The following is an 18,763-nucleotide window of genomic DNA, read 5'->3' as shown; positions in this document are numbered from 1 at the left end:
AGAATGTTGGTTTGGTGAAAATCGACTATAAATTCACCTATGCAAGGCCAAAGTTGATTTTGACGCAATTTTTTTTGAAAATTGGCACCCGAAGGCCTGATTTGCAAGTTTGGTATGATCATTATTTAGATCTGCAATTTTATTTTCAGATCAAATTTATTTTTCTCTGCATTTTTCGTCTACTTTTTTGTGGAAATTTTCTAAATTTTTTTTGCCCTTCGGGCCTGTAGAGAATTTTTTTTGTATAGGCACCGGGCAGTGATACCTCGGACTTGCACCTTATGAAAAATATTTCATTCCATACTGTAGATAATATTCTTTTCAAGTAGTGGTCACATATTTTTAGCATTTACAGGTGGACAACATTATCAACTGGTGGGCATACTGTCAAATTTGGCCTAGAAACATTCTGACAAACTCCACAAAGTCTGATGAGCTCTACCCATAGCACCGTGGATTGTATTTGCTTTACACCCATGGCTAAAGCTTTTTAAACCCTTCAAGGGTTCACTATTGTGGACATGTGGGACTTTATATCCCAAAACCTGACGACCCTTTGTTAATTTTACACCTATCAACACTTTAGATTCGGTAGCCACAATGTTTCATTGGCACTCGACATGAAGTCTTTGGCCACATCAAGAATTTTGGTGGCCCTCTATGAACAAAATTTTTGGTCATGATCTCCAACAGGACACCAAACTTTCAGCATTATTAACCACTTTTTTAGCTAGCCTGATTTGCCAATCTTCTGCATCCTTATGCCAGCTGACGATAGGAACATGTGGACTAGACCTGTAACTAGCCTTACACCAACACATAAAAAACTATTCTTTTTTTTGGCTCGACATTATATTTTCTGGCTTGTCGACTACATTCTCCAATTTGACACGCAGACAAGCGCTAGTTTGAACACGTGGCTTTCTCGCCAACTCAGTCTACCATTTTGCCATGTACGCAACACATGTTCCATAGTCACTGACTTACCACATCTATACTATTTGTACCACACCACGTCAGCATACGATCCTACCACGTCACCAGAAGGGCTCTTTTTTTGTTGATGTCAGCTAGACATGACATTAAATTTGATGATCGTCTGACCATTGTTCCCAGGCACTTTTGAACTACTATGATGGTCATTTGATCATTAAATTTAACATCAAAATTTTTTGCCTAGACCCCTCTCTAGATTTAGTTTTGATTTGACAGTTTAAATTGGGGAAGCCATAACTCATTCATCTAGACTCCAAATCAGGTGCAATTTTTTTAAATTTTGGGTAGAATTTCCTGAACTTTTTAGTGGTGCAATTATTTTTTGGTTTTGGTGCATGGATTTGTTAGAAATTGTGTTTTTTGGTAACTATACCTATCTAATCCTACATTTTACAACTTGAAATGCTCTGTACGGGCTCATTTGTACTCAAAAGTAGGTTCCATTTTTTTGAAAGTGCTTAATTTTTTGTGTACTTTCCAGATCTGGAATCAAATTATAGGGTTATGTGGACAAAAATTGGACTTTCAGACTTAGGGCCTTTTTTGTATTGTAATGCTTTGATTATTTTTCAAATTTGTTGTACATTTGAGCTACAGTGCTTAGTGACAAATTAGAGCCTCAAAAGGTAGTTGTAAATAACAAAATTGGAAGTCCACCTTGTACATACACACACTACATATAAAGTGCCAATATTATCTTTTTTTGGGTGGTCTTTTGATTGAGTGAATGGGAGGGTGGTGTCTCTTGTGTATTGTGTCTCTCTTTTGTGCTCTTTTACTTTTCTGCATCATGGGTTCACCTAAAGGTCCATTTCTAACTTCACACAATTATTCTACATGGAAAGATATTGTATGGAGTAGATTAATGGGAAAAGGTTTAAATATTTATGTTGGTGGTATAATCCCCAAACCAACAGAAGCTACAACACTCTTTGATTAGAAAATTAAAGACCAACAGGCTTTAGGAATTATTATGAGTTGTGTACATAGAGATCTCTTCTTCCACATTTCCCATTTCAAGGAAGCCAAACCTGCTTGGGACAAACTTGAATCATTGTATGGTAAGGTGGATGAGGAAAAGGGATACCAGATTGAGGATGACCTACTTCTATTATATCCAAAGAACTTTGACACAATTCAAGATTATATCAATAAAGCTAATGAGTTTAAAGCACTATTTAAAGATTGTGGTAATCCCACGAAAGATGATAGGTTGATTCATCACATCCTAAAGAGGCTACCTTCAGAGTATGCTTCCTTTGTTTTGAGTTATAACACTCATAGGTTGACCATGGGAAGTGCTTTCCAAAAGCCTACATTTGATGCATTTGCAAAAATGTTGATGATGAAACAATCCAAGTTGATAGATATGGGATTTCTCACGTCATCAAAGACCAAAGCATTGGTGGAAAGTGATGAGAACCAATCAAGTCAAGGAGGAAAATGTTCTAACAATAGGAGGAAAAAGAAGTGGAAACAAAAATCACAATCTGAGACACAACAATCTTCTTCCCCATAGCAAGGCAATTCTTCTTCCAACAAGAAGGGAAGTCATGAAAAGAAGGAAAAACTTTTTTGTGCATATTGCAAGAAACCGAATCATGATGAGCATCATTGTGAGACTAAGAGAATCAATGAGTTGGAAAACCTACTCAAGAAGAACAAAATTCAAGTGCCAAATGCTTCCAAGGATTCAACTCCAACCAATTCAAAGGGAAAAGGGCAAGCACTTATGGCGAGTTCAAGTTCTTCATCGAAATGGATTCTTGACTTAGATGCCTCATATCATATGGGTTCTTCAAAGGGAGATTTTTCTTCATTGAAGCAATCACAAGTACTGTACATCTTTGTAGGAGATGATACAAAAATGGAAGTTAAAGGGAAAGGACATGTGGAGATGGAAAATGGGGAATTCAAAGACATTCTCTATGTTCCACACCTAAGCTCTAATCTCCTCTCAAATTACCAAATCACTCACCTTCGAGATGGCAAAAATGTTGAGTTCCTTCCAGATTCAGTAATGGTGTGAAGTCTCAAAGATGATTCATTAGTTGTAGTGGGAAAAATCAATCATGACAAGATGCTTTATTCCTTCTCCCACTTTGTGCCTAAGTCTCCTTCACATGCCTTGTTGACTCAATCTAATTCACAAATCAAATTATGGCATGAGAGGTATGGTAATCTTGCCTTCCGCTATCTTCAGCAACTTTGCTAAAAAAAATGGTCAAAGGTCTACCTACAATCAACTTTTCTAAGGGTGAATGTTCAACATGTTTAGTGGATATGCATCTAAAGGAGAAGTTTGATAAATAGAAGTCTTCAAGAGCACCAGTTGTTCTTCAGTTGGTTCACATGGTTTTAGCAAGTCCTTTTGTAATGACATCAGTTAGCCAAGGCTGCTACATCCTTACTTTCATTGATGAATTTTCACGCTACACATGGGTCTACTTTCTTCATCACAAGAATGAAGTGGTTGATAAAATTCAAGCCTTCAAGAGTCATGTTGAACAAAAATCAAGGAAAGCCATCAAGGTTCTTCAGATGGACAATGAAAGCATATTTGTGAACATAAGATTTAAAGACTTTTGCAAACTTGAGGGTATTGATCTTCAGAATCCACCAACATTCAGTCTGTACAAGACAGATGTTGCAACACTAAGGATACACACTCTTAAGTCCATGGCAAGTTGCATGATACAAGCCAAGTCTCTTGATCCTATAGTTGAAGTCGAAGCTATAAGTAGTGTCACTCACATACTTAATAGGTCTCCTCATAATGCCTTAGATGGAAAGACTCCTTTTGAGGAATGGTGTTGTAGAACACTAGTTGTGAAACACTTTAGAGTCTTTGGTTGTCCAACATGGGCAAACATATCTTCCAGGGAATGCAAGACACCACCACCTAGGCCTTGTACTTTCATCAGATATGAAGATGGTGTTAAGGCATATAGACTTATAGATCCTAAGACACATGAGATTTTCATGGAGAGGAATGTACACTTTGAGGAAAGTTCACCCAACTTATCCTCTAATCCTCTTCGCACTTCATATACTATGGAAACTAACAGTGACACCGGCCATAGTGATTCAACAGACTCAGATATGTGGGATCCTATTGATAGATGCAATAAGAGGTCACATCATTAACACATTCCACATGCACATATTTCCACAGTGATAGGTCCAACACAATAGGGTACACCTTGTCTTCTAGCTCTAGCAATAGGGGATGACTTCTTGACAAATATTTTAGGTTTGTTCGTGAAGTCCCACATAGTAGATTTGGGAGACATCATTGATGATCTACATCTTCTCTCTAATGAAGAAAAATCTTCTTTAGCTGTCACGAGGGCTCACTCTGACCCTCTTGTGCATTCTACATGATCAGTCCTCACATGTTGATATGATTGTGGATCCTTATGTACAACAATTGTAGTGGGTCTCTTTATCATTCAAGGAGATAGATGGTTCTTTGGGATAGGTTCTACATCCATCCTTACTAGATCTGCACTTCTTCTTTTCAGTAGTATTAGAAGGGGCAACCATTAGTATTGACATAGGGACAATTGAGCAGGTTTTAGAGGCATCATTCATCATTGGGATTCTTTCTACACACAGGGGAAGCATTTCACTTGTACCTTTTCCATTGTTTCTTCCAAAGGGGAGGAATATTATTCAGCACTCATGGACCAACTTCTACCTTGGAGTAGCTATTATTGATGAAAAATTTACATTTGGGGGGAGGGGGACTATATTGTCTCTCTCCTTCCTCTTTTATGGGGGGGAATTTTTCCTCTTATGGTCTTTTGTCCTTCTCATACTTCTCTTTTGTATATACTTGATGTATGTCATAATGGGGGTGGGAGGGGGTGGGGGGGTCTTGATTACTCCATCCATCCATGCATCTTGTCTTTTCATCTCTCTTTTTGGGAGAAGGTTTTTCCCATGAGATTTTACTACTTTCTCTACTTTATGGGAGATTGCATTTCATTATGTATATGGGTACCTAACATGGCTTAGTAGTCAGGACCCATTTTGCATTTCATCCTAGTTTTCGTAAGCTTAAGTGTATTCCCCTAAGTTGCACTTAAGGGGGAGTGTTGGTGTAAATACATATTTACTATTTACACTTTACTTAAGTTTGCTTAGGTTAATGCATTATTTTATTATATTGTATTATTATATTATTTCTTAGGTGAGACACTTAGGATTTTATGTACTTTTATGAGTTGTCATGTTGACAACACAGAAGCAAGCAACTCTAATTTAGCACATGGTGTCTACAACACTAGAGTTTGCATAATTAATTGAGTTTTCATGTAGACAACAAAATTATTCGCACTCCTATTTAGCACATGGTGTCTACAACATAAATTTCATGCTACACCTTTGTAAGCTTATCCTCTCATCATCACACTTACTCATGTGCTTAATGGAGGAAAACCCACACCTGGTGGACATGTGCCTAGTTGTATGACTTATCATGTTGCTGATTGCTAGGCATTCTAGAAGCATTCCATAGGCCTTTATATACAGGAACTCCTAGTGTACTTTCACATTGAATTGAATACATATCGATATTTTGATCATACTCTTTTTGGTCTACTATTGTGCTTGTGCTTGAGTTCCTTGATCTTTGGTGAATTTTGCTCTAAAAAAAATTCTTATAGTTTTATTTATACATCTGGGCCTTGGATAATTGATTCACCCCCCACTTAGTTATTCTAAAAGTATTCCAACAATTGGTATCAGAGCCATCTACTTGAGGGAACTAGTTTGAAAGTACTAGAAGTGCAAAGATCAATATGTCGAAAAGAGAAGTACCCAAGCTCAATAGAGATAACTTTCCTACATGGAAAATTTTGATGAAGCTACACCTTGGAGAACTTAGAGATCATGCACAATCTATCATTTTGGTGGAAAATGTTGGTCTTGCTGATGCCTCAATTGTTGAAGATATGAGGAAGAAGAAAGAACACAACCAAACAATGCTGGAGATTGTCTTTGCCCTAAGTTATGCCAAATTTGATGATATCAAAGGTCTTGACGGTGCAAAGAAAATGTGGGATGCCCTAGCTACCATCTATGGAGGAGACACCAATGTGTTTAGAGCCAAAGCTAAAAGCCTCAGAGGTAAGTTTGATGAAATGAGAATGGAAGAAGGTGAAAATATTGCTCAATATGTTGAAAGAATAAAAGAAGTGGTTAATGCAATAAGAGGAGCAAATGGAAAACTAGATGATGATACTGTTTTAAGTAAAGTTTTGAGAACATTACTTCCTATATATGCTATTAGAGTTTTTGCAATTCAAGAACTAAGATGTATTCTAGGAAATAAGCTATCACTTGAAGGTCTAGTAGGTGGACTCACTGCTTTTGAGCTATCTAACTTTGCTAATTACAAACCTAAAAAGATTGAATCTACTTTCAAAGCTAAAGTGCCATTAAAAGAATCTGATGAGAAGAAGAAGAAGAAAAAGAAGAAGAATGTATCTAGTGACAGTGATATAGATGAGGAGTATGTTGAATAGCTTGAAGCACTACTGGCAAGAAGATTCCACAACGGAAAAGACAAGTTGAAAATTAAGTTACCCATCATTTGTTTCAATTGCAATGAAGTTGGTCATATTGCTGCTAGATGTCTAGAAAAGAATAACTATAGAGGTGATGACAAATACAAGAATAGAATAGATGAAGATAAAAAAGATTACAAAGACAAAAGAAAGAAATCTTGCTACATTTTTGAGGAGAATGATTCTGATGAACATGATGATGAGGTAGTCTATGTTGCAATGAAGCATGAACCTGATGAAGATGATGCAACTGCACTTGTGACTTGTGTGAACAAGAATGATAGATGGATCATTGATAGTGGATGTTTAGATCACATGATTGGAGACAAAAGTATGTTCATTACTCTGAATTGTTATGATGGAAATAGTGTAAGATTTGGTAATGATGCACCATGTTTGATAAAAGGAAAAGGTTCTATCAAACTCATAGATAAGATTTGACAATGCTTACTATGTTAAAGGATTTAACTATAATTTATTGAGTGTGTCACAACTAAACAATTTGGGATGTAAGGTTGAATTTGAAAACAAGATTGCCAAGATATATGACACAAATGGGAAACTGATTGGAAGAGTGATCAAACTAGAAGTAATCTATTCTATCTTGATATAGATGATGCTACTTGTCTTGTTGTAAAATTTGATAATGTATGGCTATGACACAAGAGGTTATGTCATGTTAATTTTGATAACTTGGTTAGTATTAGTAACATGAAAAAAGTTAGAGGTTTGCCTAAGTTGAAGAAGCCTAATAATGTAATGTGCAAACAATGTCAGTTAGGAAAAATGAAAAATTCAAGTTTTAAGAGTAAAACTTATACCTCTAAAGGAATACTAGAGATCTGATAGAGGAGGAGAATTCACATCAAATGAATTTGAGATGTTTTGTAATGACAAAGGAATCAAAAGATAGACATTTTCCCCTAGAACCCCTCCAAAAAATGGAATAGCTGAAAGAAGGAACATATATATAATGGATTGTGCTAGAACACTCATGATGAAGAACAATGTTGCCTTGAAATACTAGGGAGAAGCTGTAAGTACAGATGTCTATACCTTGAACCATGTGCAAATCAAGAAAGGTACTCATTCAACACCTTTTGAATTATGGTATGGATACTCACCCAATGTAAAATATTTTAATATATTTGGAAGTAAGTGTTACATTCTTAAAGATGTTAGGAATGGAAATCTTGATGCCAAAAGTGAAGAAGGTATATTCCTAGGTTACTCCACAAGAAGTAAAGCTTATAAGTGTTTGAATACTAACACTAACAAAATTGTGGAAAATGTAAATGTGAACCTTGATGAATATACAAAAGTGTATGAGGTTGAACTTATGAATGAACCAAAAGAATACAAATCATTTGTATATTTTTATGAAGGTATGCCTGCTGAAGAAGATGTTGCAAATCAAGTTACAAATCAACAAGTTATAGTGACTGCCGAGTCACACCCTATGAAAGCTGAGTTGCATTCAGGAACCGAGCTGCATTCAGATGTTGAGTTATAGAATGAAGTGGGAGTACATTCTGATTCTGAGATTAGTACACATGGAAGAGAAGCTGAGATATCTGATAGAGGTGAACACAATGATTTTGAAGTTGAAAGACAAAATGAAGAAACAATAGCTGAACCAAGATTGTCTAAGTATGTCAAAAGATATTGTCCTATTGCTCAAATTATTGGAGATAAAGATGCTAGACCAATAACAAGAAATAGACTAAGAAGTGAAACATGTTTGTTGAGCATGAAGGAACCCAAATCAATAAGAGATGCATTAGAAGATGTTGACTAGTATAAAGCCATGTAAGAAGAGATTGAAAAAATAGAGAAGAACAAAACATGGAGTTTAGTTCCTAGACCAGAAGACAAAAATGTGATTGGTACCAAGCGGGTATTTAGAAACAAGCTAGATGAAAATGGTGAAGTTACACGGAACAAAGAAAAATTAGTTTGCAAGGGATATGCACAAGAATAATGAATTGACTATGGAGAGACATTTTCCCCTGTTGCTAGATTAGGAGTAAGAAATCGACTTTCTTATTTTTCATACAAGGGTTTCAAAGTCTATTAGATGGATGTTAAATCTGCATTTTTGAATGGCATATTAGAGGAAGAAGTTTACATAGAACAACTAGAAGGTTTTGTTGATGTTAACAATAAGAACATGGAATGAAAACTACACAAAGCTCTATATGGTTTGAAGCAAGCACCAAGAGCATGGTATGAGAGACTTCATAATTATCTTGTGAAGATTGGATTTGAAAGGACTGACGATAACAACAATCTATACATGAAGATAGAGAAAGGAAAAGGTATTTTATTATCTAAAATATTTGTTGATGATATCATATTTGGAGGTCAAGATGCTTTATGTAAGGATTTTGCAAATCAGATGAAGCAAGAATTTGAAATGCCTATGTTTGGAGAGATCAATTTTTTTGTGGGTTTGCAAGTATATTAGATGAAATATGGTATATACATCACTCAGTCAAAGTATGTCAAGGAAATATTAAAAACTTTTGGATTAGAGGATTCCAAACTAGTAAGTACACCTATGGTGACAGGGCACAAGTTGTCAAAGAATGATGATTCAGCTGAGGTGAACCAAACAATGCACAAGTCTACGATTGACAAATTGCAATATGTAGCACATAGCAGACTTGATGTTGCATTATATATAGGGATAGTTGCAAGATTCTCTGCTAATCCCAGGGAGAATCATTTAATGGCTATGAAGATAATAACAAGATATCTAAAAGGAACAAAAAAGTTGGGTCTATACTACAAGAAGAATGAAAAGTTTGAATTGAGAGCCTACACTGATGCTGATTGGGCTGAAAATATTGATGACAAAAAGAGCACCAATGGAGGATCATTTTTCTTAGGAAAAAGACTAGTTACATGGATTAGTAAGAAACAAAATTGTACTTCACAATCTACTGTTGAAGATGAATATGTTGTTGCTGCTATAAATTGTACAAACATTGTATGGATCAAATAACTACTCAAAGGAATGAAGGAAGAAATCACATAACTAGTGATACTTTATTGTGATAATACAAGTGCTATCAATATATCAAAGAATCCAGTGATGCACACAAAGAATAAGCACATTGCAATCAAGTATCATTACTTGAGAGAGTTAGTTCAAGATAAAGAGGTGAAGATGGGATATGTTAACACAAAGGAGCAAATTGCTGATATCTTCACAAAAGAATTACCTAAGGATGCCATTGAGTATCAAAGAGGTAAACTAGGGGTGATACCCCTATCAAAGGCTATCTACGTAAAAAGAGGAGTCCCTGCACCAAACAAGATGATGTTCATATGATACACATTGATGTAGAGGATTTTACTTTAGGAATTGCCTAAAGTAATCATAGAACTAAAATTTCAAATTAGTCACAAGCAAGGTGACAGAGGGAGAAACTAAAGAAATTAAAAAAGACTATATTTGCATGTTTAAGATGACAAGTTTTTGGTATATGTTTTTGGCATTGTTGTCAAAGAGAGATATTACTGATCAAAAGCTAGAACTTATAGGGAGATATTCTACTGATCAAGAAGGAGATAGATCAAGCTAGTATAAATGCTAAAGGAGAGATATCAAGAGATTGTTGTCAATGAGGTAGAGAAAAATATAAGATAGAGGGAGAAATCCTAATCTACCTAGTCAGAGTGAAATATTGTAAGAGGAAGTTATAAGAAAGAGTGAATTTTGTAACCTAATCAGAAGATGGAAGTTGCGAGAGATATCAATACAAGTTTTCTTTTTGGTATTGTCTTACTGTTTTAACCTAGTCAGTTTGGTTGAACAAAATTGTTTACCATTTTGTTGATATGGTTGATTAGTTTGGTTTGTCATCAATTCCAAAGAGGGAGATTGTTGAGATTTGAATGAAAAGATCATTGTTGAGATTATTGAAAGAGGGAGATTGTTAAAGAAAACTATGTGTTTCAATCATTATTTTGTCACTAATGTCAAACCTGCTATTTGCTAGTAAAATAACTACTTATAAGATTTAAGTACTATCACTTAGTTGATTGATGAAGAGATTTTGATCAAAAGATGTAACAATAGCAACTAGAGGAAAGGTTGAGTTATGATTATGTAATGAAGTACAAGGATTAGTTAAGATAGTGATGACATGATGTATCAATAATCTACTGAAGGTTATAAAGGTTGATTACTCTTAGAAAGTTTAAAAGAACAAGTTACACAAAGTTTGTCTATTAAGCTTGATTGAGTGGATAGTAGGTGCCAAGAAAAGTCAGTGTAAGCCGAGCAAAAAATTAGTTGGAGCCGAGTAAAAGTTCATTCTAGTATATGCCGAGCAAAATAGTTGATGCTGAGTAAAATTTAGTTGATGCCAAGTACTAGTAAACTTTAGTAGGTGCCAAGTAATTTCATATTGGATGCCGAGCAACGCAATATGTGTTGAGCATTAGAATGTTGATAATGCCGAGCTGTTGCATTATTTAAAAGATCAAAGATTCAGTGAATTTGAGCTGAAAAGTTTATTTTCTTGAATTTTATGAACTAGGTGGAAGATAAGGTTGATGATCTGGTGGCACAGAATTTGAGGTAAACTATTTTTAGGAAAATTTAAAGTGGATTTTAAAAGTTTCTAGAAGAGATATGAGATATGGGGATACATTGTATCCTACCTAATCCATCCAAACCCTAAATTTGGATGATGGAAAATGAGCAACAAAATATCTTAATTTCCTATTTATAGGAATGTTCGATCATGAAGCAAAGTTATCATGTGCGAGAACCTAAGGGAAACAAGGAGTCAAGGGTTTTGCTTCATCAAGTGACCTAAGGGAAGAGTCTGCAATGACATGTTAAACAAGAAGGCTTAAGGAGATGAATGCTTGAAGGGTGAACAAGCTATCAGAGCTGAAAATTTTGAAGGGAAAGTAGAATTGAGGACTGAATGGAGATCTGTAATCTGCAAGAGAAGTTGTAAGTTGCATCAGATCAAAGCCTTACTATTACTCTCTAATAATTGTATTAGTCTAGGGTAAATCCCTTGGATTAAGGTTGACCTAACAGTCATTTATAAATCCTTTAACTAGGTGGCATTCCAAGTGAATGACCTAAAGCCCTCTAACAAGGCTCACTTCTAATAAAGTGATTGAAATCCTTTAATAGTGTCACATTTAATAGTGTGTATTGTAACCTTTAATAGGGTTAGCCTTTCATAGGGCATCACTTCAGAAGAGTGAGAAAGAGTAGCATGTTAATGGATGTTTTTCTCAAATTGGGTTTCCACATAATTCATTATGTCAAGTGTGTTGATGAATATGTTATGTTTCATGCTTTACATTTCTGCAAGTTGATTTGTTAGTAACCTACACATTTTAGTGATTACATAATCTTATGGATGCATGCATGAGTATAAATGTTTTATGGGTTCACTAAGATGTGAAAAGTCTTATTTATACATCTGGACCTTGGATAACTAATTCAACCCCCCCCAGTTATTCTAAAAGTATTCCAACAAATATCATAGACAACCACACATACATAGGAGGGGAATGAAGGGGTAGATGGGAAAAGTATATGATAGATAGTGGATCTAGGACACCCACGTATGGTGTTGACAAGCAATTTTCACCATGGTACTTATCGAAGGTGCTTGTTTGCTAGGTTATAATTTTCCTTGCTTTTATTTTTTCCAAATTTTAAGGTTATTTTAAAATATCATCAAGGCACCTATTTCCCAATTTTTCACCAAAATGATCAATTTGTTTTTGCTAATTTTTATACTTTTAAGGATTTTTTAGGATCATAAATTATTGTGCACATTGGTTGTAAATATTATATATAGAACCTCTTCATATGGAAAATATTAAGTGGATTAAGAACAAGAACCCCTTCTTGTGCCATGATTTAATAAGATCTGAAAGAAAACTTATGAGTGATCATTAAAAGAACCAACTAGTTGGGTTCAAAATTTCCTTTCTTCTCACAATTTTGTAGATTCTTCATATTATTTTGTAGCACAAGATCCCCAAATTTTAACTCACATGATTTTATTTTCTTGTCAAATTATAGTTTTTGGCAATTTTGATACACATAAAGGTGGTTGAGGTAAGGAGATACAACTCTTGCAAGTGAGAAACTCAATATTATTCTTCAAACATAAGATTCTTGAGAGATATCCTAAGGAAGGAAAGTTTGATTTTTATGGATAAGAAAACTTTGCTACCATAAATGAGGGAGAATGGAGTGGCTCCTATAGGTGTGTGGATGGAGGAGCAATAAGCTTAAAGGGTGAGATTGAGTCAAAGATTCCAGTTTCAACCAACTTCATCGACTTCCTTCTTGAAAATTTTCAAGATAGTCTTATTGGTAGCCTTGGCTTGACCATTTAATTGTAGGAAATATTTAGAGGAACAATGTTTGGCGATGTTGAATTTCTGGTATAGTTTAGAGACATCCTTCTTCTTAAAGGGAGTTTTATTATTATTCTAAATATGTTATCAAATGCCATAAAGATAAATAATGTAATTTAAGATAAATTTGGATATTTGTTTTCTAGTAGTGTAAAAAAGGTAAATATATTCAACCCATTTTTGTAAAATAATCAATAGCTACAAGGATGTATATATGACCATTGGATGAGTTTAGAAATATATGTTCGACAAGGTCAAAACCCCAATGAGAAAAAGGCAAAGAGGGTATGTCAAAGTTCTTGGGTTGTTCCATGTATCAAATTTTCATGCTACTAACAAGGTACTCATCACTTCACAAACTTATAAGCATATTCTTCCATGGCGAGCCATAGTAACTAGTGCAAATAAACTTCTTTACCAAAGTGAGTCCACTCGAGTGAGCCCTGTAAATTCCTTGATACACTTCTTGTAATGCAATCTTAGCTTCCTCTAAGTCTAAACATCTAAGGAGTGTTCCATAAAAAATAAATCAAATAAGGTACCTCCTAAGATGGTGTAGTGAGAGATGCAATAGATAAAGGTTTTTCATTTAATAAGGGCAAGGTCAAGGGGAATTATCTTATCAAATAGGTAGGAAAGAATATAATGATACCAGGATGATTTCAAACTTACAATAGCATACACGATCTCTAATTTTGATAATTCATAGGAAGGGACCATGAGGTTCTTAAATGGAAATTCCTAGAGATCACAATTTTCAAGAATGGATACCAATAATGCTATAGTTTCTATATCATCTGTTTCTTTGTTGCTTTCTTGTAGGATCTATTGAAACTCAAGTAAAGTAAGCTGATCCTTAAGATATACAACCAAGCTTCTATAAGGAACAATATTTTCATCCTTTTTCTGCAACTAATATGTCATTTCTTTAATTAATAACCAAGTGACAATGTTTGAAGACCAATAGAGAATTGATTTTCTAATGAATAGTGAGACAAATCCTTGCAACTAATGCCTTATACTCTGTAATATTATTTGTGCATTTAAAAGTGATCTTTTATAAATTAAGGATTATATCCCCTTGTGGTATTATGAATAATATGGTTATCACTAAGCCCGTAATGTGAAAGAGTTATCAAAGTAAAGTTTTCATGATGCACTCAAGGTAACAATGAGAATAGAATCATCTAAAAAAGTAGTAACTATGGAATGATCTCCTAGAGTAGGTTCTTCTTCCAAATTTTTATCTATTACATTTCCTTTTATTGATTTATGATCTACATATTCAATTTCAAAATCACTCTAGATCATGACTGACTTTGTAGTACAACCACTCATAGAATTTTTGGAGAATAGATATTAATGGATTGATTTTAGAAATGAGTTAGGTTTTATGATTGATCATATAATGATGCAACTTACATGCATGGAAAACTAAAGAGAATCATTCATTTTTAATAGGTGTATAGTTGAACTCATAGCTAACTAGAGTTCTTCTCAAGTAATAAATTGCTTGTTCTTTCCCATTGTCTTCTAGCTAAGCTAAAAGAGTCCTTAATGCCATTGTTTTTGTTGAGATGTATAGAATCAAAGGTCTACTCAGAACAAGTTGGACTAGCACTGGTGGATTAGCTAGATATTATTTTAGTTGATTAAAATATCTTTGACATAAGTAAATCCCATATGAACTTAGTGTCTTTCTGTAGTAGGTGTGAAAAGGGATGAATTTTATCTGCTAACTATGTCATAAACCTTTTAGTTCACTAGAGTCTTCCTTACAATCCAAAAAGTTTCTTCAATATTATAGGAGGTGGCATTTCCAAAATGACTTTCACCTTTTTGGGATCCACTTCTATTCCTCTATGAGAAACAATGTAACCTAGGAGTTTTCCTTATTGAACACCAAATATGAATTTCTTTCAATTTATTCTAACTTTGAATTTTTATAGTCTATCAAAGATTTTTGTAAGGCTTGCAATATATGTGCTTCTCTTGTCTTATACATAGAGAGGAGATCATCTATATAATCTTCCATAATATCAGAAATGATATCATAAAAGATAGTAGTCATATCTCGTTGGTATGTATCTCTTATATTCTTGAGAAAAAAGGGAATGACTTTGTAATAGAACGTACCCCAGGGAGTTGTAAATGCAATTTTGTGTTGATCATCATCTGTTATTGTAATATGGTTATATCTTAAGAAACCATCCATGAGTGATACCATCTCACGTACATCCATCAAATCTACTATGATGTCTATATTAGGAAGTGGGAAATTATCCATTGGACATGCTCTATTAAGATCTCTAAAATTAGCACTAATGTGGATGCCTCCACTAGGATTTTGTATTGGTACAATATTGGATACCCATTCAATGTAATCAATAAAGCGTATTATTTCATCTTCCAAAATATTTTCTAATTCATCTTTAACTAATAGTTCTACCTTTGGATTCAACTTACATAACATTTTTCTAACAAGTTTGATTTTTGGACCAATCACAAGATGGTGAACAATAAGATCAAGATCTCATCCAGGCATAATCTTATCAGACCATGCAAATTTATGTTGTTCTTTTCAAAGTAATTTAGCCATGTCATCTCTTTCTTTTTCATTTAGTGACACTGCAATGTATTTCATATTAGGATCCTCCATACTTCCAAGATTCACTTTAATGGTATCCTCAATTAGTATAGATGATTTTTTAGGTGGTATAAACATTATGGATAATCCAACTTGTCCCTCCTCTATCACCTTAGAGAGGTTTTCACTAGAGGATACATCCTTTATTTTTACTTTTTCCGCAACCAAAGGCACCTCAAGGAGATTTTCACCTAGGGACATTTATTTTTCTTCTTATTTTTCTTTTTAATTTCTTACTTTTTCAACAAAGAGAGTTGACTTGACTACCAAAGTAGGCTTGTTTACTATATCTAATTTTATGCTCACATTCTTGGAGATCTCTTAGGTTTAGGAGAGCTAGCACAGTCTCGCTAGAATCATAAATGTTGAGAGATGGCGGTTTCTTTGTAAGTTCCAATAAATAAGCTCATATTATTTTATTGGAAGGGTAGGGGATGAAATGTTAGACTGTGGTGACTGATCAAGAAAGTACTGTACATACTTCATAAATTCTTTGGGGTTTGGGGCCGACGCCAATTTTTTTTTTTTTGGGCTGTGGCTGATGTTGTAGCCAACATATGGCCAACATATGGCTGACATGTTGTAACCCTAAAATGACAAAATACTTGTCTAAAAGGGCTTAGGGTTAGGTATTTTCATTAAGTTGTGATGCGAAATTGGTTCTTGCGGTGGTACTGAGCTATAAGGGATTACAGATTGTAATTAGGTTGTAATCACTGGATCATAATAATATCAGACTTGTTGTTTGGTGGACATAGCCCAGGGATTGGGTGAACCATGTTAAATCTTGGTGCCTTGTATTCTTTTCTGTGTGATCTATTATGTTTTGTTATTGGTTATATTTGCATGTAATTGTTGTTTCTGTTTGTGGTTTAATCCTAACATGAAAGAGATAGGGTTGTGATATATAGGACATCATAGGCATTGATAAGATCATTTTCAATATATTCAAAAAGGATTTATTGGAATTCCTCATCAAAGTTAGTTTCAAACTCAACCCTAACATGCTCATCAATAAAGGGCCTCTTAGTCTACAAGGATCCCAAACCCATTCATTTAGGATAATGAAATTATTGAATGGTTTCCTCCACGACATCTTCTTTATCTACTAATCTTGTACTATGATATCCTATTTTTTCAATTATGGGTTGTTCTTTAAAATATTTTCCTTTAGGGAATGTAACACAATCATCTTGTCCATCTTTATAAATCAAAGATTGAATATCATTTTCCATATGTTCATCTCCAAGTTCTTCCCAATGTCCAAAATTTGTTTCTTTGCACTTCTTAGTCAATTTTTATTTAGGAGGGAGTATTTGTGATATTTTCCCATAAGATTTAGGAGATACAGGTAGTTTCCCAATGCAAAGTGTATTTTTAAAATTTATATTCTCCAACTCCCATGTCGATGAATGTAACCTCTTTTTAGATGTGTAGATTTTATGGTCACTTACTTTTCCTTTTCCTTTAGAGGACTCGATTTTATCTAGAGAATCTTTAAGAGCCCCCTCTATCATAAATGTTGGGTTTTCTTAGAAATAACTTGTGAGTACTTATTCAAGGGATAGTGTTGATGTTGCATTTATTATAACCACTTATAATATTGGAATGGTTCAAGATCTCTTGGATAAGTGATTTATTGTCCTTTGTGTGGGAATTTTAGGCATTTATTATAAATAAGAGGAACTCCTCAAATAACATATATCCAAGGTCATCCAAGAAGTATGTTGTAGGAAAAATCATGATCTACGATGAGACAAATAGTTTCAATCAATGTTGGACCAACTTGAAGAGGTAATATGATCAATCACTTTGATTCTCCCTCCCTTTCATCATATGCCTTTATTTTTATTCTTTTAGTGACATCAATGAGGTCATCCGAAAGACCAATGAATTTGAGCATTTTTAAAATACATAAATTTACACCTGATCCACCATGTGTAAGGATTTATTTTATTTTATGGTCATGGATGAGGACTTCAATGTGTAGGCACATGTTATGGATTAAGTTACATCCACACAAATATTTTTTAGTGAATATGAGGTGTTGTTGAGTGGCAAGATCTCCAATCATGGCTTTGAATAATGCAACATTAATAGTATGGTCATGTTTTTTAGAATATGATCATGTCTTGTTCAACTAAATGATATAAAATAAAATCAAGGTAATATTCTAAAGGGATATATCATCACTTTGGGTGTTGGTTATTATTGTTTCTAATGTTGATGTTGTTCTAAGGAAAGAGATAACCTTGATTCCAATTTTTTTGTTAAGAAAGTTGTTATTATTTAAATTGGTTGCAATTTTGTTGATTACCATTATTATTGTTTTTGTTTCTATTGTTATTGTTTGATCATTAGATGTTTTGGACATATTTTGCATTAGTAACTCCATCAATAATAACTCCTTTGTTCTTAGAGAAAACTTTAGGTTTTTCATTGTTAGAAGTATAGGCATAGTGTTTAATGAGACCCTTTTACAAGATTCCATCTTTAATTGCTTCCCTCTTAATATCTAGACCAAATATATTAGGAGATGCCATCTTCATATGGAAATACATGTCAGGTATAAAATTCCTAATAAAAAGATCAGCTATTTATTAGACAAGTAGTTTCCAAGGAAATTGATTAGAAAAGTCTTTTCATCTTTGGAGAAAGTTTGCAAAAGTCTTTCCATTTTATTTTCTTTGTGTTGCACAAGTCAATAAGAGATTCTTGATGTTCAATGTTGTAAAATTATTTTGTAACAATTTTTTTAGCAAGATCTTAAAATGATTTGATGGACCTATGTGGGAGATTCATTAACCATTCAAGTGTGGGTCCTCCAAGACTCTAAGAAAAAAATATTTTAAGATAATCTTCATTGTAAGAGAACTCTTAACATTCAACATAAAATTATTTGAGATGTTGGAGAGGGAATGTGTCCCACTTTTACTTGTCAAATTTAGGGATCTCAAAGTTTTTTGGGAATGGTATCATGTTAATGGATCTATAAAATGGGTAAGGACGTCTCACTAAAGGAGAAGTCCTTCTCTCCACTTTGGAAACTTTGAAATTGACTTGATGAGGGCACAACCTAAGATAAAATGAACACAACATGAAGAGGGGAATATTACTATTAGAAGTGATATGCTAT

This window comes from Cupressus sempervirens, chromosome 3 (genome assembly GCF_028749045.1).
Source record: "Cupressus sempervirens isolate cs-2001-9-10 chromosome 3, ASM2874904v1, whole genome shotgun sequence".
NCBI classification, from domain to species: Eukaryota; Viridiplantae; Streptophyta; class Pinopsida; order Cupressales; family Cupressaceae; genus Cupressus; species Cupressus sempervirens.
This window is presented reverse-complemented; position numbering follows the sequence as displayed.